This window comes from Liolophura sinensis, chromosome 2 (genome assembly GCF_032854445.1).
Source record: "Liolophura sinensis isolate JHLJ2023 chromosome 2, CUHK_Ljap_v2, whole genome shotgun sequence".
In the NCBI taxonomy this organism is placed as follows: Eukaryota; Metazoa; Mollusca; class Polyplacophora; order Chitonida; family Chitonidae; genus Liolophura; species Liolophura sinensis.
In genome coordinates, this window is record NC_088296.1 from 24415552 (window position 1) to 24439208 (window position 23657).

General features: G+C 35.8%; 1 long non-coding RNA gene across 1 annotated transcript; it reads right to left on the reverse strand.

Annotated features, from left to right (window-relative positions):
- Positions 1-677: 677 nt before the first annotated feature.
- LOC135462712 (uncharacterized) lies at positions 678-23236 on the reverse strand. Its single transcript, XR_010443482.1, has 3 exons — positions 23136-23236; positions 22116-22214; positions 678-770 (listed from the first exon to the last, which is right to left on the reverse strand). It is a non-coding gene; the product is annotated as an uncharacterized LOC135462712 (long non-coding RNA).
- Between the last annotated feature and the right edge of the window lie 421 nt (positions 23237-23657).

The following is a 23657-nucleotide window of genomic DNA, read 5'->3' on the forward strand; positions in this document are numbered from 1 at the left end:
TTACGACATAAATTTGTAATTACCACATCAGTTTACAATATTTAACTCCTCTGCACATATCTCCGGTATACAGTAGATAGCTTAACTTCACCGTTACATATTTATCCTGCTCGCTGTTTACACATTTACTCACAGTCTCCTATCGAAGATACTGCAAACATTTAATGTCAGCTAAAACTCCATATCCAACTAGCACATTTCAGTATGTATGCACGACATTATGGACAGCGACATTTACGCACACGACAGTTCGACATACCCAGCATTTTAGCCAGCGACATTTTGACACTAAATATTACTCTGGCTCCATGTGTCAGTGTGTATTCAGTTTGTAACAAAATGCCCCGACACCAGGCTTCATGTAAATTATAAAATGATATGCAAACGTTATTTACATCAAATTAATGACTAAATGAACGACCCGAAGTCCTGGATAGACTTAATGGACCGTGAAAGCTCAACTTGGAAGGGAACGCTCACCCTTAGTGCTACATGATATAGCCTAGAATGGTCCAGGTATGTTTCTCCATATAGCACATGAACACGTGACCAGGCCATGTGCCACGGTTCAAATTAATGTTGTCTTTCGACGTATTTAAGCTAGATAATTCTGTACCATTCGCCGTCACACACCGTAGTTAATTTCATAAAACATGTATAGACGTATTATAACATACCTTATCCTGTATACAGGCGTCCTCACCCTTCAGCAAAGAAACAACGTGCGCATGGTTTAATGTTGACGCGACGCGCAAAGCCGTCCTCCCGTCCTGAATAATGACCAAGACAGTTAAAAATTAGTGTAGTTTACATTAAGACTCCAAAGGTCAATAAGACTCAGAATTACAGCCGATTTTGCAAAAACTATTAGAGCAAAAAATTCAATATAACATAATAATGGCAAAAAACAAAGCCTTCGGAATAAACAGAATAGGTCAAAGCGCTCTGTAACACATCACTATAAGATACACATGTGCTCATATACAGAATATAACTGATGTAGAGCTTGGTGTTTGAACAGGATTTTAGTTCATTAAAAATAGAGGACTCCATGGCTCAGTTGGTTAGCGCGCTAGAGCAGCGTAATGATCTTATTAAACCAAACATTGTCTCTATTTTTACAGTTTGATTAACATGTTTGGGTTTTCAGAAGATGAAAGTTTCAACTATTTGTACAAGGCTTCAAACGAACATGACAAAGAAGCATATGCTGCAGAGGATAAATAGAATAAACAGGTAAATACAAATGTATTTAAAAAATCCCTTTATTCAAAGAATATGTCAAAGTGACTTAATCGAAGTGCACTTAGGAAGGCTGAAGGTAATGATAAGCAGTATGAAGACGACTCAAATTCGGTCCATTTCATAAGGAGATTACAGGACATCAATTATCTAAAACTTTACAGTACATAGGTATATGGCATGGTTAAATTTCTGTCCTCCGCCAATGGATACATTTTGCGTACAGTTGCCATATGGGAACAATCTTATAAAGCATAATTAACTGTTCATGTCCTAAGTAAGACGGAGTTTAATTTTGAAAAGAAAATTCCTGACTTTTTGGCTGTGTGAAGTGCTAGGTTGAGGCGTATACACGAGCTCGTAGATACAATCAGAAATGTACATCCGCACGGCAAACCTTTTGCATCAACATTGTTACTGGGTGTTAGCTGTATTCATATAGCTTGGAATTCAGATTTTAATAATGATAAAATACCTATTATTCTGTGATGTTAAAACCATTTACAGAATGTATTTTTACTCGAACATTGATGGCTTACGTGAACAATAGTTGTATAAGAAATGTTAACGATCATTCCTTGTATTATCATCATAGATTCAAATTTCTATGGTAAGCCGGCTAAGCTATAGACAGATTTAATTTAGTGAAAAGTCTAGTCAATTTTTTCGTAGCCTGTTTACGATAGTCGGCTAAATGACCCTTAGCCGACAAACAGACTTTCAACAGCTACAGAAGTTTTGTGAAAGAGGCGCACATTTTTGTCTTGGACCATGAGTTCGTTTATATTGATTTTTTTATACTAATTTTTAATACTTTCATTAGTCCGTTTTTTTACACCTGTTTTATAAGGTCACATTTCTTTAAGTCGTGTACACTGTTATAAGATTAAAAGTCAAATGCTCTTTGAAAGTTGATTCCCTTAAGTGCGAAAATGTCAAGGTCAATGTACAACAACGACACATGTTTTGATATGTGTAAATGTTGAATGTTACTGCGAGTTGTGACAGCATATAACCGATACACATTGATATCGATCTCATTTATTAGGAAATGATGTGTAAGACGATTTGTAAAACGTAAGCAATAATTTGCACGTTTTGTAATTTAAATACCGATCGCTTAAAGTAAGTAATGATTGCACTTTTATTGTTGTTGCAGCCAATCTCTGTCTCTGAATAAACTGAACTTCAATCTCCAAATAGAAAACTGAACTCTAAAATCATAACGTTGGAATAAAACGAAGACAGTGATTTGGCGGAGATTTTGTACTTTACAAAATATTAATATAATAGTACAAACACAGATGCCAGATGAAAACATACTTAAAATGCTACTTCAGTAAAAATGCTATTAATATCAAATTCACTAATAATCAGCGTAACTACGCTTATTCATACGGGGAATGTAAACATCACACGAGTATGTATGGGTTATGCCCCTTTAATACACGTACCTATTATTGAATGTACTAACTCATATTGTCAATAGTCACACAGTAACAGCGCTATTTGAATCCACAAAATCAACCCAGGAACAGATTGTTTACCTTTAGGAATACTTCCTTAACTAATTTTAGATATTCTTCGCAAACATATTGGCAGATCTGTTGATGAAAGATGACATTTTAGCCCCATGTGACTTGGGAGAGGGGTGTCAAAAGTGGCGAGAAGGACTGCATCAGCAAATTTCTTTGCAGCCAGAAAATAACCAAAGACATAAATTTTATGTTTTGTAACATTTTAGGGCATTCTATGGTGGTTGTGTTAACAATTAACTGTTGAAATCAAGTTTAAAGGTCTATTCAAAATGCCACACAGTAGGGGTTTTCCATGACCCCGAACACCAAAGGAAACTGGGAGATTTTTGAATTTTTTGTTTTACACTTCCATTTATCTGTCAGAGGGTGTCATGGATGTTTAATTAGCATTTTTCTTCTTAATTTGATGTCTTAATTGCAGCGTTTTTCATTGTTCCTTTTCATTACCTGCTGCAGTTTATTTTTGATTCTGCCCTGCATTACTTTTGGCTTAACGCCGCCTTTTCTGGAGGAAATCCGCTCTTTGTGTAGAATTTAGAATTTCTAAAGCAAACTGTAGAAAGAAGGTCTCCTTTGTGTAGGGCAAAGATTCTTTGGTCAAATTTTTGGATTGGTGTTCTAAGCATGGTGCCATCTACACCAAGCTAAGCAAATTTGTTAGGAGGCCAAGTTTTTCCTTTCGTCCATCAGAAAACAACTGCATCTGCATAATAACCCTTGAGACGTCTTGCCTAATTTACTGTTGGGATAGTGTGCACTCACAATTTTACCTCCTAACAGAGATTATCTTGAGATCTATTAAACAACGTTTTGTGTGGAACGCTCTGGAAGTGGTTGGTGTATCCCTGGACAATCTACTATAAGTGACAGTTACTTGTTAATCACAAGGACCTTTGGACAGCACAGTCAACGCTTCATACTACCACTGAACTGGCAGTCATGTGACACTTCTCTAATTTGTCCATGCTCAAGTCCTGTTACCTAATGTAGACCGCTCATAGTAGAATGTTCCACTCGACATTCTTCTCGCGATATCAAGGATCCAGAGTCATCATCAAAACAATGAATGAGCTCTGGCTTCTCCATAGCATAGGATCGTCTTCATCAAAGAAAGCTACATCCATTAAGAAAGCATTTTCTTCAGGTTCCATTCTGTTAATGTATTTATCGAAGAAGTGCATTTTAATGTAGTAGTTTAGCAGTCTCCAATTATCAAGTGGCAAAAACCATATCTGATGTCATTGTTTACAATATGGTCAGAAAGGGCCACTGAAAGAGCCAGAGTTTATAAAACCGTTCAATATATTATAAAAATTTGAAATTTCTTGTTTTTTTACATTACAGTAGACAGTTACACTCTGCAAAGAGTATTAAGGATTAATTTGGTCTATAATATTTGTGTTTTGCGGCTACTTATGTATGAGTATTCTTTCCTGTGCAAAGGAAAAATAATGTTATACTTGAAATGCTACTTCAGTAAAAATTCTCTCAATGGCAAAGTCACGTATAATGAATCTGATCAAAGGTTTGCTATGACGTAGTTTTCGGGCATGTAGATCTCAGGTAAGGAAATGACACGAAACTTTACTTACCTCAGATAATCTATCTAACTCGCTGAAATAATGGGCGTGAATAAAAAATTACACACCAGAGAAATTAAACTATTAATGCACGGTTATCAACTGAGGTGAAAACCTTGAAGATCTTACAAGTAAATGTACAGGCCAACCGAATAATGACCTAAATGTGTACAAGAAATGGAGACAAAATGTGGATTGCTAAATTTTCTTTGCTTCATCAGTAATATAAACCATCGTTTTAAATTGGTCTCCGTAAATTAAACACGATATGCTGAGTTTTCTCTTGCTTTTTGTAAACAAGGCTTTATACATGTTAAAAGGTGATTATTCATTTGATGAAAACGTGTTAGGAAGCTACCATTGCAGAAAGGCTATCACGTCTTAATTTACTTCTACTGATCCTATAAACATGTTCATATTTTGTGAGTTCGAATACAGACCTGGCGTTGCTGACATATATAGGCGGCTGGAAATGGGCAGAGGCGTGTTCATTTCATTGCTCAGTGTACTGATTTTCCAGTTCGCCTCTTGTATTTACAATGTCTATGTGTCTGTATAGCACAGGCACTCATAAACACTGGCCTTATTTTCTACAGTCGTCAAGCGGAAAAACACCTTTCTTCGCTGTATAATGTCACCATACAGCATTTATCCAAGTCTAAAGTTTGATTTAGTGAACAGTAAATTAAAATAAACTCATGTCAAGCGGCTATTTTATATTCATGGATATGTCTTGGCTTTAATAGCTTAATAACACTATACACAACAAAATACTCAGCAATTATTATATTCTGTGTAGAGCATTTTTCTTAGTTTGGGCCAGTGGGTTTGATGCTTAGTATAGATTTTAAAACACAACGTGCAGTTGTCCAGAGGACCATCTCTGGTCAAGTTTTGTGGGTGGTCTAACATTAGTATATCACGTACCTTATCCTGTACACTGACATCAGCACCCTTCTCCAGCAGGAAACGAACAACATCTTAATTGTTTTTCCCAGCGGCAATGTGCAAAGGGGTCCACCCATCCTGTGCAAATTTAAAATAATGTAATACTTGAGCGGCTACTTCAGTAAAAATGCTATTAATGACAAATTGACTAAAAATTAATGTAACTACACCTGTTAATACGGGGAATATAAAAACAAAACGAATGTAAGCTTTTTAGGTGGCGTATAAATATAAGCGTTAAGTCCGACATTCCTATAAGGCATTGGAAATAAGCTTTGTACTTGCTGGGCTGGAATATGTAAACTACAGGGCCTGTTCATTTCTGTTGCCATGCTACTGATTTTCCAGTTCGCTATTTGTATTCACTATGTCTATTTATCTGTATATCACAGGCACACATACACACTGGCCTCATTTCCTACAGTCGCCAAACGGAAAAACACTTTTCTTCGCTGTATAATGTCACCATATAATATTTATCCAAGTCAAAAGTTTGATTTAGTGAACAGTAGATTTAAAAAAAAACTTATGTCAAGCGAATGTTTTATATTCATTAATATGTTTTGGCTTTAATAGCTTAATAACACTATACACAACAAAATACTCAGCAATTATTATATTCTGTGTAGAGCATTTTTCTTAGTTTGGGCCAGTGGGTTTGGTGCTTAGTATAGGTTTTAAAATACAACGTGCAGTTGTCCAGAGGACCATCTCTGGTCAAGTTTTGTGGGTGGCCTAACATTAGTATATCACATACCTTATCCTGTACACTGACATCAGCACCCTTCTCCAGCAGGAAACAAACAACATCTACATTGTTTTCCCTGGCTGCAATGTGCAAAGGGGTCTTCCCATACTGTGCAAAGTAAAAATAATGTAATACTTGAGCGGCTACTTCAGTAAAAATGCTATTAATGACAAATTGACTAATAATTAATGTAACTACACCTGTTAATACGGGGAATATAAAAACAATACGAATGTGAGCTATTTTGGTGGCGTATAAATATAAGCGTTAAGTCCGACATTCCTATAAGGCATTGGAAATAAGCTTTGTACTTGCTGGGCTGGAATATGTAAACTACAGGGCCTGTTCATTTCTGTTGCCATGCTACTGATTTTCCAGTTCGCCCTTTGTATTCACTATGTCTATTTATCTGTATATCACTGGCACACATACACACTGGCCTCATTTCCTACAGTCGTCAAACGGAAAAACACTTTTCTTCGCTGTATAATGTCAGCATATAATATTTATCCAAGTCAAAAGTTTGATTAAGCGAACAGTAGATTAAAATAAACTCATGTCAATCGGATGTTTTATATTCATGGATATGTTTTGGTTTTAATAGCTTAATAACCTTATACACAACAAAATACTCAACAAGTTCGCAGATGGGTGAAATATTTCCAGATCTTTTGAAGAAGTCAAAGGCATTAAAATGTGCCCGAGCTCTAACTGTGCCTGCCCAAGAACTAACACGGTAAAATATTAATAAGTAACGTAACTTACATCGCCGTTCTACAAAAAACAGATAAAGTATGCCTCGTCATTCCAAAGATGGAAGTTTGAAATATTCACAGTTATTATATCCTGTGTGGAGCAGTTTTCTTAGTTGGGGCCATTGGGTTTTTGGCCTAGTATAAGCCTTGAAATACAAAGTGCAGTTGTCACAAAAGTAAACTGCATGACAAAGCACCATCTCCCGTCAAGTTATGTGGCCGTCCTCCTGTCAGTATATAACGTAACTTATCCTGTACATTGACATCAGCACCCTCCTCCAGCAGCAAACAAACAACATCTACATTGTTTTTCCAAGCTGCATAGAGCAAAGGGGTCCACCCATCCTGTGCAAAGTTAACATAATGTAATACTTGAAAAGCTACTTTAGTAGAAATGTTCTTATTGCCAAAGTCAATGAAGTATAATGAATCTGATCAAAGGTTTGCTATGACGTTGTTTTCAAGCATGTAGATCTCAGACAAGGGAATGACACGAAACTTTACGTTTCTCAGCTAATCTACCTTAACTCGCTATATTAATGGGTGTAAATAAAAAAAGTACACACAAGAGCAATTAAACTATTCATTAACTCTTATCAACTAAGCCGAAAATCTTGAAGATCTTACATGTAAACGTACAGGTCCACCGAATATTCACCTAATAGCGTACAAGAAATGGAGACAAAATGTGGACTTTTGAATTTTCTTTCCTTCATGAGCAATGCAAACTATCCTTTTAAATTGATCTTACTTAAATTATTAACTGGGAGCTCACGATATACTGACGTTTTTCTTGGTTTTTCAATTTTGCGCAAATCCTTATACATGTTATGAGCTGATTTTCATTTTATAAAGATGAGTGAGAAAGCTATAATTGCAGACAGGCTATCACGTCTTAATTTTCTTCTACTAATCTATAAAAAAAAATGTTCATATTTTATGAGTTGGAACAAAGACCTGATCGTGTAAGGCGTTGTTGACATTTGTATGCGGCTGGAAATGGGCAGAAGCGTGTTCATTTCACTTCTCAATGTACTTGGCTTTCCAGTTCACCTTTTGTATTCTCTATGTCGATGTATCTGTATTTCACAGGCACACATACACACTATGCTTTTTTCTACAGCTGTCAAGCGGAAAAACGCTTTTCTCAAATGTATAACGTAAGAGTGTAACACTTATGTTAATCTACAGTTTGATTTAATGAACTGAAGTTAAAGATAAACTTAGGTCAAGCGGCTGTTTTATATGCATGGGTACGATTTGACATTGATAGCTTTTGGCTTTTATAGCCGAATAGGAATATAGACGAAAAATAGTCAGCAATTAATATTGAAAAGACTCACATTATAAGTTTTAAATCAGTAGATAGATTTTCACTATTTTTTTTAAATTTTGTAGGACGATGAAATTTTGTCAGGGGTTTTCGAGAAAATGAAGTCATTATAATCTGCCCGAGCTCTAAATAAATACTCCGCCTGCTCAAGAACTAACACTCTAAAATATCATTAAATTACGCAAGTTACATCTGCGGACTACAGAAAGACGTTATAAAATATGCATTGTTTTTCTAAAGATGGAAGTTTGAAATATATACACTTATATCCTACGTGGAGGAAACTTATTTACTTTCAGATTTGGCGCACAGAACAGGTCTTGAAATTCAAGGCTCAATTTACACGTGAGTAAAAGAAGTTAACATTGCACAATCTGCCCTAAACCTCACATCACATCACCGGCCTCACATCAGTACATCATGTACTACATTCTCTACATTGACATCAGCACCCTTCTCCAGCAAGAAAAGAACAATCTCTACATTGTTTTCCTGAGCTGCATACTGCAAAGGAGTCCGCCCATCCTTTGCAAAGTAAACATAATGTAATACCTGAAATGCTACTTCAGTAAAAATGCAATGAATGACAAATTCACTAATAATTAATGTAGCTACACCTGTTAACACGAGGAATGTAAAAATAATGCAAATGTAAGCTAATGTGGTGGCGTATAAGACATTTGGGGTGTGCTTTGTACTTGCTGGCTTGGCGTAAGTAATATACAGAGCCTGTTCATTTCTGTTCCCAGTGTACTGATTTTCCAGTTCTCCTTTCGAAATGACCATGTCTGTATGTTTGTATATCACTGGCACTCATACACACTCCATGATGTTATTTTCTACAGTCGTCAAACGGAAAACCACTTTTCTTGGCTGTATAATGTCACACTGTAAAATTTATCCAAGTTAAAAGTTTGATTTAGTAAACATTAGATTTAAATAAACTCATGCCAAGCGGCTGTTTTATATTCATGGATATGTTTTGGCTATAGTAATTTAATGAACTTATATAAAAAAATGCTCAGCAATTCTTATCAAAATGACTAATATTATGGTTTTAAAACCCCTCTAAGTACTAAGTATGGTGCCAACTACACCAAGCTAAGTAAACTGCATAGGAGGCGCTTTATTGTTTCTTTCGTCCATCACTGAACAACTGCATCTGCATAATAATCCTTGAGACATCTTATCTGATTTACTGTTGGGATAGTGTGAGCGAACAATTTTACCTGTTAAGGCCGAATATCTTGAGATCTATTAAACAACCTTTTGGGTGGAACGCTCTGAAAGTAGCTGGTTATCCCTAGACAACCTTCTACAAGTGACAGTTACGTGCTAATCACAAGGACCTTTGGACAGTACAGTCAAGTCTTTGTCAAGTCCTATGAAAGTGCCACTGAACTAGCAGTCATGTAAGATTTTTCTAATTTATCTATGTTCCAAGTCCTGTTGCCTGATGTTACCTAATGTCCACCGCTCATAGTAGAATGTTCCACTCGACATTCTTCTCGCGATATCAAGGATCCAGAGTCATCATGAAAACAATGGATGAGGTCTGGCTTCTCCATAGCATAGGATCATCTTCATCAAAGAATGCTACATCCATTAAGAAATAATTTGCTTCAGGTTCCATTCAAGTATTCATGGAACGAGTGCATTTTAATGTAGTAGTTTAGCAGTCTTCAATTATCAAGTGGCAAAAACCCTATGTGATGTCACTGTTTAGAATATGGTCAGAAAGGGCCACTAAAACAGCCACAGTTTTAAAAGGCGTTTAATAGATGAAGAAAATTTGAAAAAAAAAAATGATTGTGTCTGACAGGCACTTCAAAGTGTGCGTTCTTTTTGTTTTCTTTAACTTTTTAGTAGACATTTACACTCTGCAAAGAGTATTATGGACTAATTTGGTCTGTAAACTTTGTGATTGGCTGGTACTTTCAATTAACAGTATTTTTGAATTTAAGTCAAAAAGATGATCAAAAGTTTGCTATGACGTAATTTTGAGACATGTAGATCTCAGGTAAGCAAATGACACCAACGTATACTTACCTCAGCTAATCTACCTTAACTCGCTGTAAAAATGGGTGTAAAATAAAAACGTACAAACCCTAGCAATTAAACTATTCATGCACTGTTATCAACAGAGCCGAAAATCTTGAAGATCTTACAAGTGAATGTACAGGTCAACCGACTATTCACCTAATACAAGAAATGAAGACAAATTGCGGATTGCTGAATTTTCTTTGTTTCATTAAAAATACAAACAGTCCTTTTAAATTGGTCTCCTTAAATTAAACACTGGGCAGTTCACGATATACTGACTTTTTTCTTGCTGTTTGTAGGTTGCGAAAAACCTTATACATGTTATGAGATGATTATTCATTTTATGAAAATGTGTTAGAAAGGGACCATTGCAGAAAGGCTATAACATCTTAATTTACTTCTACTGATCCTACAAACATGTTCACATTTTATGAGTTCGAATAAAGACCTAAGCGTGTAAGTCGTGGTTGACATTTATATGCGGATGGAAATGGGGAGAAGTGTGTTCATTTCACTTCTCAATGTACTGATTTTCAAGTTCGCCTTTTATATTCACTATGTCAATGTGTCTGTATATCACGGGCACTCATACACAATGGCGTTTTTTTTCACAGTCGTCAAACTGAAAAGCACTTTTCTTCGCTGTATAATGTCACAATATAGCATTTATCCAAGTCAAAAGTTTAAGTAGGTGAACAGTAGATTAAAATAAACTCATGTCGCGTGGATGTTCTATATTCATGGACATGCTTTGGCTTTAATAACTTAATAACTTTACACTCAACAAAATACTCAGCAATTCTTATCGAAAAGACCCATATTATGGTTTTAAAACCGTACGTGGTTTTTCTCGGTTTTTTTTTTAATTTTGCAGATGGGTGAAATATATTCAGAGGACATTAAGAAGTGAAAGTCATTAGAGTAAGCCCGAGCACTAACTAAAATACTGTGTCTGCCCAAGAACTAAGGCGGTAAAAGGTCATGAGGTAACGTGGCTTACATCGTCCTTCTACAAGAACTGGTAATAAAATATGCGTCTACCTTCTAAAGATGGTAATTTGAAATATTCACACTTATTATTTGCTGTGTAGAGCATTTTTCTCAGTTGGGGGCCACTGGATTTGGTGCTTAGTACAGGTGTTAAAATACAAAGTGCAGTTGTGCAGAACACCATCTCGTCAAGTTTTGTCGCCGGCTTCACATCAGTAAATCACGTACCTTATTCTGTAAACTGACATCAGCATCCTTCTCCAGCAGGAAACGAACAATATCTACATTGTTTTCCTGAGCTGCATCGTGCAAAGGGGTCCACCCATTCTGTACAAAGTAAAAATAATGTAATACTTGAACTGCAACTTCAGTAAAAATGCTAGGAATGACATATTGACTAATAATTAATGGAGCTACACCTGTTAATACAGGTAATACAGGAATGTAAAAATAATAAAAATGTGGGCCATTGTGGTGGCGTTTAAGACATTTGAAGTGTGCTTTGTACTTGCTGGTTTGGAGTAAGTAAACTAGAGCCTGCTCATTTCTGTTCCCATTGTACTGAATTTCCAATTCACCTTTTGAAATGACTATGTTTATGTGTTTGTATATCACAGGCACTCATACACAATGGCCTCATTTTCCACGGTCGTCAAATGGAAAAACACTTTTCTTCGCTGTATAATGTCACCGTATAATATTTATCCAAGTCAAAAGTTTGATTTAGTGAAGAGTAGATGTTAAAAAAAAACTTATGTCAAGCGAATGTTTTTTATTCATTGATATGTTTTGGCTTTATTAGCTTAATAACACTATACACAACAAAATACTCAGCAATTATTATATTCTGTGTAGAGCATTTTTCTTAGTTTGGGCCAGTGGGTTTGGTGCTTAGAATAGATTTTAAAATACAACGTGCTGTTGTCCAGAGGACCATCTCTGGTCAAGTTTTGTGGGTGGCCTAACATTAATGTATCACATACCTTATCCTGTACACTGACATCAGCACCCTTCTCCAGCAGGAGACGAACAACATCTACATTGTTTTCCCCAGCTGAAATGTGCAAAGGGGTCCACCTATCCTGTGCAAAGTAAAAATAATGTAATACTTGAACGGCTACTTCAATAGAAATGCTATTAATGACAAATTGACTTATAATTAATGTAACTACACGTGTTAATACGGGGAATATAAAAACAATACGAATGTAAGCTTTTTAGGTGGCGTATAAATATAAGCGTTAAGTCCGACATTCCTATAAGGCATTGGAAATGCGCTTTGTACTTGCTGGGCTGGAATATGTAAACTACAGGGCCTGTTCATTTCTGTTGCCATGCTACTGATTTTCCAGTTCGCTTTTTGTATTCACTATGTCTATTTATCTGTATATCGCAGTCACACATACACACTGGCCTCATTTCCTACAGTCGTCAAACGGAAAAACACTTTTCTTCGCTGTATAATGTCACCATATAATATTTATCCAAGTCAAAAGTTTAATTTAGTGAACAGTAGATTTAAAAAAAAACTTATGTCAAGCGAATGTTTTATATTCATTGATAGGTTTTGGCTTTAATAGCTTAATAACACTATATACTACAAAATACTCAGCAATTATTATATTCTGTGTAGAGCATTTTTCTTAGTTTGGGCCAGTGGGTTTGGTGCTTAGTATAGGTTTTAAAATACAACGTGCAGTTGTCCAGAGGACCATCTCTGGTCAAGTTTTGTGGTTGGCCTAACATTAGTATATCACGTACCTTATCCTGTACACTGACATCAGCACCCTTCTCCAGCAGGAAACAAACAACATCTACATTGTTTTCCCTGGCTGCAATGTGCAAAGGGGTCTTCCCATACAACTGTGCAAAGTAAAAATAATGTATTACTTGAACGGCTACTTCAATAGAAATGCTATTAATGACAAATTGACTAATAATTAATGTAACTACACCAGGTAATACGGGGAATATAAAAACAATACGAATGTAAGCTTTTTAGGTGGCGTATAAATATAAGCGTTAAGTCCGACATTCCTATAAGGCATTGGAAATGCGCTTTGTACTTTCTGGGTTGGAATATGAAAACTATAGGGCCTGTTCATTTCTGTTGCCATGCTTCTGATTTTCCAGTTCGCTTTTTGTTATCACTATGTCTATTTATCTGTATATCACAGGCACACATACACACTGGCCTCATTTCCTACAGTCGTCAAACGGAAAAACACTTTTCTTCGCTGTATAATGTCACCATATAATATTTATTCAAGACAAAAGTTTGATTTAGTGAACAGTAGATTTAAAAAAAAACTTATGTCGAGCGAATGTTTTATATTTATTGATACGTTTTGGCTTTAATAGCTTAATAACACTATACACTACAAAATACTCAGCAATTATTATATTCTGTGTAGAGCATTTTTCTTAGTTTGGGCCAGTGGGTTTTGTGCTTAGTATAGGTTTTAAAATACAACGTGCAGTTGTCCAGAGGACCATCTCTCATCAAATTTTGTGGGTGGCCTAACATTAGTATATCACGTACCTGTTCCTGTACACTGACATCAGCACCCTTCTCCAGCAGGAAACAAACAACATCTTTTTTGTTTCTCACAGTTGCAACGTGCAAAGGGGTCAACCCATCCTGTGCAAAGTAAAAATAATGTAATACTTGAACGGCTACTTCAATAGAAATGCTATTAATGACAAATTGACTAATAATTAATGTAACTACACGTGTTAATACGGGGAATATAAAAACAATACAAATGTAGGCTTTTTAGGTGGCGTATAAATATAAGCGTTAAGTCCGAAATTCCTATAAGGCATTGGAAATGTGCTTTGTACTTGCTGGGCTGGAATATGTAAACTACAGGGCCTGTTCATTTCTGTTGCCATGCTACTGATTTTCCAGTTCGCTTTTTGTTATCACTATGTCTATTTATCTGTATATCACAGGCACACATACACACTGGCCTCATTTCCCACAGTCGTCAAACGGAAAAACACTTTTCTTCGCTGTATAATGTCACCATATAATATTTATCCAAGTCAAAAGTTTGATTTAGTGAACAGTAGATTTAAAAAAAAACGTATGTCAAGCGAATGTTTTATTTTTATTAATATGTTTTGGCTTTAATAGCTTAATAACACTATCCACAACAAAATACTCAGCAATTATTATATTCTGTGTAGAGCATTTTTCTTAGTTTGGGCCAGTGGGTTTGGTGCTTAGTATAGGTTTTAAAATACAACGTGCAGTTGTCTAGAGGACCATCTCTGGTCAAGTTTTGTGGGTGGCCTAACATTAGTATATCACGTACCTTATCCTGTACACTGACATCAACACCCTTCTCCAGCAGGAAACAAACAACATCTACATTGTTTTCCCTGACTGCAAAGTGCAAAGGGGTCCACCCATACTGTGCAAAGTAAAAATAATGTAATACTTGAACGGCTACTTCAATAGAAATGCTATTAATGACAAGTTGACTAATAATTAATGTAACTACACGTGTTAATACGGGGAATATAAAAACAATACAAATGTAAGCTATTTTGGTGGCGTAAAAATATAAGCGTTCAGTCCGACATTCCTATAAGGCATTGGAAATGCGCTTTGTACTTGCTGGGCTGGAATATGTAAACTACAGGGCCTGTTCATTTCTGTTGCCATGCTACTGATTTTCCAGTTCGCTTTTTGTTATCACTATGTCTATTTATCTGTATATCACAGGCACACATACACACTGGCCTCATTTCCTACAGTCGTCAAACGGAAAAACACTTTTCCTCGCTGTATAATGTCACCATATAATATTTATCCAAGTCAAAAGTTTGATTTAGTAAACAGTAGATTTAAAAGAAAACTTATTTCAAGCGAATGTTTTATATTCATTGATAGGTTTTGGCTTTAATAGCTTAATAACACTATACACTACAAAATACTCAGCAATTATTATATTCTGGGTAGAGCATTTTTCTTAGTTTGGGCTAGTGGGTTTGGTGCTTAGTATAGGTTTTAAAATACAACGTGCAGTTGTCCAGAGGACCATCTCTCATCAAATTTTGTGGGTGTCCTAACATTAGTATATCACGTACCTGTTCCTGTACACTGACATCAGCACCCTTCTCCAGTAGGAAACGAACAAAATCTTTATTGTTTTTCACAGTTGCAATGTGCAAAGGGGTCCACCCATCCTGTGCAAAGTAAAAATAATGTAATACTTGAACGGCTACTTCAATAGAAATGCTATTAATGACAAATTGACTAATAATTAATGTAACTACACCTGTTAATACGGGGAATATAAAAACAATACGAATGTAAGCTTTTTAGGTGGCGTATAAATATAAGCGTTAAGTCCGACATTCCTATAAGGCATTGGAAATGCGCTTTGTACTTGCTGGGCTGGAATATGTAAACTACAGGGCCTGTTCATTTCTGTTGCCATGCTACTGATTTTCCAGTTCGCTTTTTGTATTCACTATGTCCATTTATTTGTATATCACAGTCACACATACACACTGGCCTCATTTCCTACAGTCGTCAAACGGAAAAACACTTTTCTTCGCTGTATAATGTCACCATATAATATTTATCCAAGTCAAAAACTTGATTTAGTGAACAGTAGATTTAAAAAAAAAACTTATGTCAAGCGAATGTTTTATATTTATTAATATATTATGGCTTTAATAGCTTAATAACACTATACACAACAAAATACTCAGCAATTATTATATTCTGTGTAAAGCATTTTTCTTAGTTTGGGCCAGTGGGTTTGGTGCTTAGTATAGGTTTTAAAATACAACATGCAGTTGTCTTGAGGACCATCTCTGGTCAAGTTTTGTGGGTGGCCTAACATTAGTATATCACGTTCTTTATCCTGTACACTGACATCAGCACCCTTCTCCAGCAGGGAACGAACAAAATCTTTATTGTTTTTCACAGTTGCAATGTGCAAAGGGGTCCACCCATCCTGTGCAAAGTAAAAATAATGTAATACTTGAACGGCTTCTTCAGTAGAAATGCTATTAATGACAAATTGACTAATAATTAATGTAACTACACCTGTTAATACGGGGAATATAAAAACAATACGAATGTAAGCTTTTTAGGTGGCGTATAAATATAAGCGTTAAGTCCGACATTCCTATAAGGCATTGGAAATGCGCTTTGTACTTGCTGGGCTGGAATATGTAAACTACAGGGCCTGTTCATTTCTGTTGCCATGCTACTGATTTTCCAGTTCGCTTTTTGTATTCACTATGTCCATTTATTTGTATATTACGGACACACATACACACTGGCCTCATTTCCTACAGTCGTCAAACGGAAAAAACACTTTTCTTCGCTGTATAATGTCACCATATAATATTTATCCAAGTCAAAAACTTGATTTAGGGAACAGTAGATTTTAAAAAAAACTTATGTCAAGCGAATGTTTTATATTCATTAATATATTATGGCTTTAATAGCTTAATAACACTATACACAACAAAATACTCAGCAATTATTATATTCTGTGTAGAGCATTTTTCTTAGTTTGGGCCAGTGGGTTTGGTGCTTAGTATAGGTTTTAAAATACAATGTGCAGTTGTCCAGAGGACCATCTCTGGTCAAGTTTTGTGGGTGGCCTAACATTAGTATATCACGTTCTTTATCCTGTACACTGACATCAGCACCCTTCTCCAGCAGGAAACAAACAACATCTACATTGTTTTCCCTGGCTGCAGTGTGCAAAGGGGTCTTCCCATACTGTGCAATGTAAAAATAATGTAATACTTGAACGGCTGCTTCAGGAAAAATGCTATTAATTACAAATTGACTAATAATTAATGTAACTACACCTGTTACACGGGGAATATAAAAACAATACGAATGTAAGCTTTTTTGGTGGCATAAAAATATAAGCGTTAAGTCCGACATTCCTATAAAGCATTGGAAATGCGCTTTGTACTTGCTGGGCTGGAATATGTAAACTACAGGGCCTGTTCATTTCTGTTGCCATGCTACTGATTTTCCAGTTCGCTTTTTGTATTCACTATGTCTATTTATCTGTATATCACAGTCACACATACACACTGGCCTCATTTCCTACAGTCGTCATACGGAAAAACACTTTCCTTCGCTGTATAATGTCACCATATAATATTTATAATAAAAAAAAAAATGATGTTTTATATTCATGGATATGTTTTGGCTTTAATAGCTTAATAACCTTGTACACAACAAAATACTCAACAAGTTCGCAGATGGGTGAAATATTTCCAGCTTTTTTGAAGAAGTCAAAGGCATTAAAATGTGCCCGAGCTCTAACTGTGCCTGCCCAAGAACTAACACGGTAAAATATTAATAAGTAACTTAACTTACATCGCCTTTCTACAAAAAACAGATAAAGTATGCCTCGTCATTCCAAAGATGGAAGTTTGAAATATTCACACTTATTATATCCTGTGTGGAGCATTTTTCTTAGTTGGGACCATTGGGTTTTTGGCCTAGTATAGGCCTTGAAATACAAATTGTAGTTGTCACAAAAGTAAACTGCATGACAAAGCACCATCTCCCGTCAAGTTATGTGGCCGTCCTCCTGTCAGTATATAACGTACCTCATCCTGTACATTGACATCAGCACCCTTCTCCAGCAGCAAACAAACAACATCTACATTGTTTTTCCAAGCTGCATAGAGCAAAGGGGTCCACCCATCCTGTGCAAAGTTAACATAATGTAATACTTGAAAAGCTACTTTAGTAGAAATGTTCTTATTGCCAAAGTCACGTATAATGAATCTGATCAAAGGTTTGCTATGACGTTGTTTTTAAGCATGTAGATCTCAGAAAAGGGAATGACACGAAAGTTTACCTACCTCAGCTAATCTACCTTAACTCGCTATATTAATGGGTGTAAATAAAAAAACTACACACAAGAGCAATTAAACTATTCATTAACTCTTATCAACTAAGCCGAAAATCTTGAAGATCTTACATGTAAACGTACAGGTCAACCGAATATTCACCTAATAGCGTCTAAAATGTGGACTTTTGAATTTTCTTTCCTTCACGAGCAATGCAAACCATCCTTTTAAATTGATCTTACTTAAATTATTAATTGGGAGCTCACGATATACTGACGTGTTTCTTGGTTTTTCAATTTTGCGCAAATCCCTATACATGTTATGAGCTGATTTTCATTTTATAAAGATGAGTGAGAAAGCTTTATTTGCAGAAAGGCTATCACGTCTTAATTTTCTTCTACTAATCTATAAAAAAATGTTCATATTTTATGAGTTGGAACAAAGACCTGAGCGTGTAAGGCGTTGTTGACATTTGTATGCGGCTGGAAATGGGCAGAAGCGTGTTCATTTCACTTCTCAATGTACTTGGCTTTCCAGTTCACCTTGTGTATTCTCTATGTCGATGTATCTGTATTTCACAGGCACACATACACACTATGCTTTTTTCTACAGCTGTCAAGCGGAAAAACGCTTTTCTCAAATGTATAACGTGAGAGTGTAACACTTATGTTAATCTACAGTTTGATTTAATGAGCTGAAGTTAAAGATAAACTTAGGTCAAGCGGCTGTTTTATATTCATGGGTACGATTTGACATTGATAGCTTTTGGCTTTGATAGCCGAATAGGAATATAGACGAAAAATAGTCAGCAATTAATATTGAAAAGACTCACATTATAAGTTTTAAATCAGTAGATAGATTTTCACTATTTTTTTTAAATTTTGTAGGTCGATGAAATTTTGTCAGGGGTTTTCGAGAAAATGAAGTCATTAAAATCTGCCCGAGCTCTAAATAAATACTCTGCCTGCTCAAGAACTAACACTCTAAAATATCATTAAATTACGTAAGTTACATCTGCGGACTACAGAAAGACGTTATAAAATATGCATCGTTTTTCTAAAGATGGAAGTTTGAATTATATACACTTATATCCTACGTGGAGCAAACTTATTTACTTTCAGATTTGGCGCACAGAACAGGTCTTGAAATTCAAGGCTCAATTTACACGTGAGTAAAAGAAGTTAACATTGCACAATCTGCCCTAAACCTCACATCACATCACCGGCCTCACATCAGTACATCACGTAATACATTCTCTACATTGACATTAGCACCCTTCTCCAGCAAGAAAGGAACAATCTTTAAATTGTTTTCCTGAGCTGCATACTGCAAAGGAGTCCGCCCATCCTTTGCAAAGTAAACATAATGTAATACCTGAAATGCTACTTCAGTAAAAATGCAATGAATGACAAATTCACTAATAATTAATGTAGCTACACCTGTTAACACGAGGAATGTAAAAATAATACAAATATAAGCTAATGTGGTGGCGTATAAGACATTTGGGGTGTGCTTTGTACTTACTGGCTTGGCGTAAAGTAATATACAGAGCCTGTTCATTTCTGTTCCCAGTGTACTGATTTTCGAGTTCTCCTTTTGAAATGACTATGTCTGTATGTTTGTATATCACAGGCACACATACACACTCCATGATGTTATTTTCTACAGTGGTCAAAAGGAAAACCACTTTTCTTCGCTGTATAATGTCACACTGTAAAAATTTATCCAAGTTAAAAGTTTAATTTAGTAAACATTAGATTTAAATAAACTCATGCCAAGCGGCTGTTTTATATTGATGGATATGTTTTGGCTATAGTAGTTTAATGAACTTGTATCAAAAAATGCTCAGCAATTCTTATCAAAATGACTAATATTATGGTTTTAAAACCCCTCTAAGTACTAAGTATGGTGCCAACTACACCAAGCTAAGTAAACAGCATAGGAGGCGCGTTATTGTTTCTTTCGTCCATTACTGAACAACTGCATCTGCATAATAATCCTTGAGACATCTTATCTGATTTACTGTTGGGATAGAGTGAGCGAACAATTTTACCTGTTAAGTCCGAATATCTTGAGATCTATTAAACAATCTTTTGGGTGGAACGCTCTGAAAGTAGCTGGTTATCCCTAGACAACCTTCTACAAGTGACAGTTACGTGCTAATCACAAGGACCTTTGGACAGAGAGTCAAGTCTTTGTCAAGTCCTATGAAAATGCCACTGAACTAGCAGTCATGTAAGATTTTTCTAATTTATCCATGTTCCAAGTCCTGTTGCCTGATGTTACCTAATGTCCACCGCTCATAGTAGAATGTTCCACTTTACATTCTTCTCGCGATATCAAGGATGCAGAGTCATCATGAAAACAATGGATGAGGTCTGGCTTCTCCATAGCATAGGATCGTCTTCATCAAAGAATGCTACATCCATTAAGAAATAATTTGCTTCAGGTTCCATTCAAGTATTCATGGAACGAGTGCATTTTAATGTAGTAGTTTAGCAGTCTTCAATTGTCAAGTGGAAAAACCCTATGTGATGTCACTGTTTAGAATATGGTCAGAAAGGGCCACTAAAACAGCCACAGTTTTAAAAGGCGTTTAATAGATTAAGAAAATTTGAAAAAAAAAAAATGATTTTGTCTGACATACACTTCAAAGTGTGCGTTCTTTTTGTTTTCTTTAACTTTTCAGTAGACATTTACACTCTGCAAAGAGTATCATGGACTAATTTGGTCTGTAAACTTTGTGATTGGCTGGTACTTTCAATTAACAGTATTTTTGAATTCAAGTCAAAAAGATGATCAAAAGATTGCTATGACGTAGTTTTGAGACATGTAGATCTCAGGTAAGCAAATGACACCAACGTATACTTACCTCAGCTAATCTACCTTAACTCGCTGTAAAAATGGGTGTAAAATGAAAACGTACAAACCCTAGCAATTAAACTATTCATGCACTGTTATCAACAGAGCCGAAAATCTTGAAGATCTTTCAAGTGAATGTACAGGTCAACCGACTATTCACCTAATACAAGAAATGAAGACAAAATGCGGATTGCTGAATTTTCTTTGCTTCATTAAAAATACAAACCGCCCTTTTAAATTGGCCTCCTTAAGTTAAACACTGGGGAGTTCACGATATACTGACCGTTCTCTTGCTGTTCGTAGGTTGCGAAAAACCTTATACATGTTATAAGATGATTATTCATTTTATGAAAATGTGTTAGAAAGCGACCATTGCAGAAAGGCTATAACATCTTAATTTACTTCTACTGATCCTACAAACATATTCACATTTTATGAGTTCGAATAAAGACCTAAGCGTGTAAGTCGTTGTTGACATTTATATGCGGCTGGAAATGGGCAGAAGCGTGTTCATTTCACTTCTCAATGTTCTGATTTTCAAGTTCGCCTTTTATATTCACTCTGTCAATGTGTCTGTATATCACAGGCACTCATACACACTGGCGTTGTTTTCCACAGTCGTCAAACGCAAAAGCATTTTTCTTTGCTGTATAATGTCACAATATAGCATTTATCCAAGTCAAAAGTTTAAGTAGGTGAACAGTAGATTAAAATAAACTCATGTCACGTGGATATTATATATTCATGGATATGCTTTGGCTTTAATAACTTAATAACTTTACACTCAACAAAATACTCAGCAAATTCTTATCGAAAAGATCCATATGATGGTTTTAAAACCGTACGTGGTTTTTCTCGGTTGTTTTTTTTAATTTTGCAGATGGGTGAAATATATTCAGAGGACTTTAAGAAGTGAAAGTCATTAAAATGTGCCCGAGAGCTAACTAAAATACTGTGTCTGCCCAAGAACTAAGGCGGTAAAAGGTCATTAAGTAACGTGGCTTACTTCGTCGTTCTACAAGAACTGGCAATAAAATATGCGTCTACCTTCTAAAGATGGTAATTTGAAATATTCACATTTATTATATGCTGTGTAGAGCATTTTTCTCAGTTGGGGGCCACTGGATTTGGTGCTTAGTATAGGTGTTAAAATACAAAGTGCAGTTGTGCAGAACACCATCTCGTCAAGTTTTGTCGCCGGCCTCACATCAGTAAATCACGTACCTTATTCTGTACTTTGACATCAGCACCCTTCTCCAGCAGGAAACGAACAACATCTTCATTGTTTTGCTCAGCTGCAATGTGCAAAGGGGTCCACCCATCCTGTGCAAAGTTAAAATAATGTAATATTTGAAATGCTACTTCAGTAAAAATGCTCTTAATGACAAATTGACCAATAATTAATGTAACTACACCTGTTAATACGGGGAATATAAAAACAATGCGAATGTGAGCTATTTTGGTGGCGTATAAGGCATTGGAAATGCGCTTTGTACATGCTGGCCTGAAATAAGTAAACTACAGGGCCTGTTTATTTCTGTTGCCATGCTACTGATTTTCCAGTTCGCTGTTTGTATTCACTATGTCTATGTGTCTGTATGTCAAGGGCGCTCATACACACTGGTCTCATTTTCCACAGTCGCCAAACCAAAAAACACATTTCTTCGCTGTATATTGTCGCCATACAATATTCATCCAGGTCAAAAGTTAGATTAAACAAACAGTAGATTAATAAGAAACTAATGTCAAGCGGATGTTTTATATTCATGGATATGTTTTGGCTATATTAGCTTAATAACCTTGTACAAAACAAAATGCTCGGCAATTCTTATCGAAAAGACTCATATTATGGTTTTAAAACCGTACGTAAATTTACGATGTTTTTTATTTTTTTTTTTTCTAAGTTTGCAGATGGCTGAAATATTTCCAGGGGTTTTCAAGAAGTAAAAGTCATTTAAATATGCCAGAGCTCTAAGTATAATACAAAATTAAGTAACGTAACTTACATCGCCGGTCTATAAGAACTGGTCATAAAATATGCGTCGTCCGTCTAAAGATGGACGTTTAAAACATTTACACTTATTATATTCTGTGTAGAGCATTTTTCTTAGTTTGGGCCATTGGGTTTGGTGTCTAGTACAGGTCTTAAAATACATCGTGCAGTTGTCACAAAAGTAAACTGCATGACAGAGCACCATCTGTCGTCAAGTTTTGTGGCCGGCCTCACATCAGTACTTCACGTACCTTATCCTGTGCATTGACATCAGCACCCTCCTCCAGCAGGAAACGAACAACATCTACATTGTTTTCCTGAGCTGCATACTGCAAAGGGGTACACCCATCCTGTGCAAAGTAAAAAAAATGTAATACTTGAACTGCAACTTCAGTAAAACTGCTATGAATTCACTAATATTTAATGTAGCTACACCTGGTAATACAGGGAATGTAAACATAATACAAATGTGAGCTATTGTGGTGGCGTATAAGACATTTGAAGTGCGCTTTGCATCTGCTGGCTTGGTGTAAATAAAGTGTAATTTTCGAATTCGTCGTTTGAAATGACTATGTCTGTATGTTTATATATCACAGGCACTCATACACACTGCATGGTGTTATTTTCTATAGTTGTCAAACGGAAAACCACTTTTCTTCGCTGTATAATGTCACAATGTAACATTTATCCAAGTCAAAAGATTGATTTAGTAAACAGTGAATTAAAACAAACTCATATCAAGCGGCTGTTATATATTTATGGACATGTTTTAG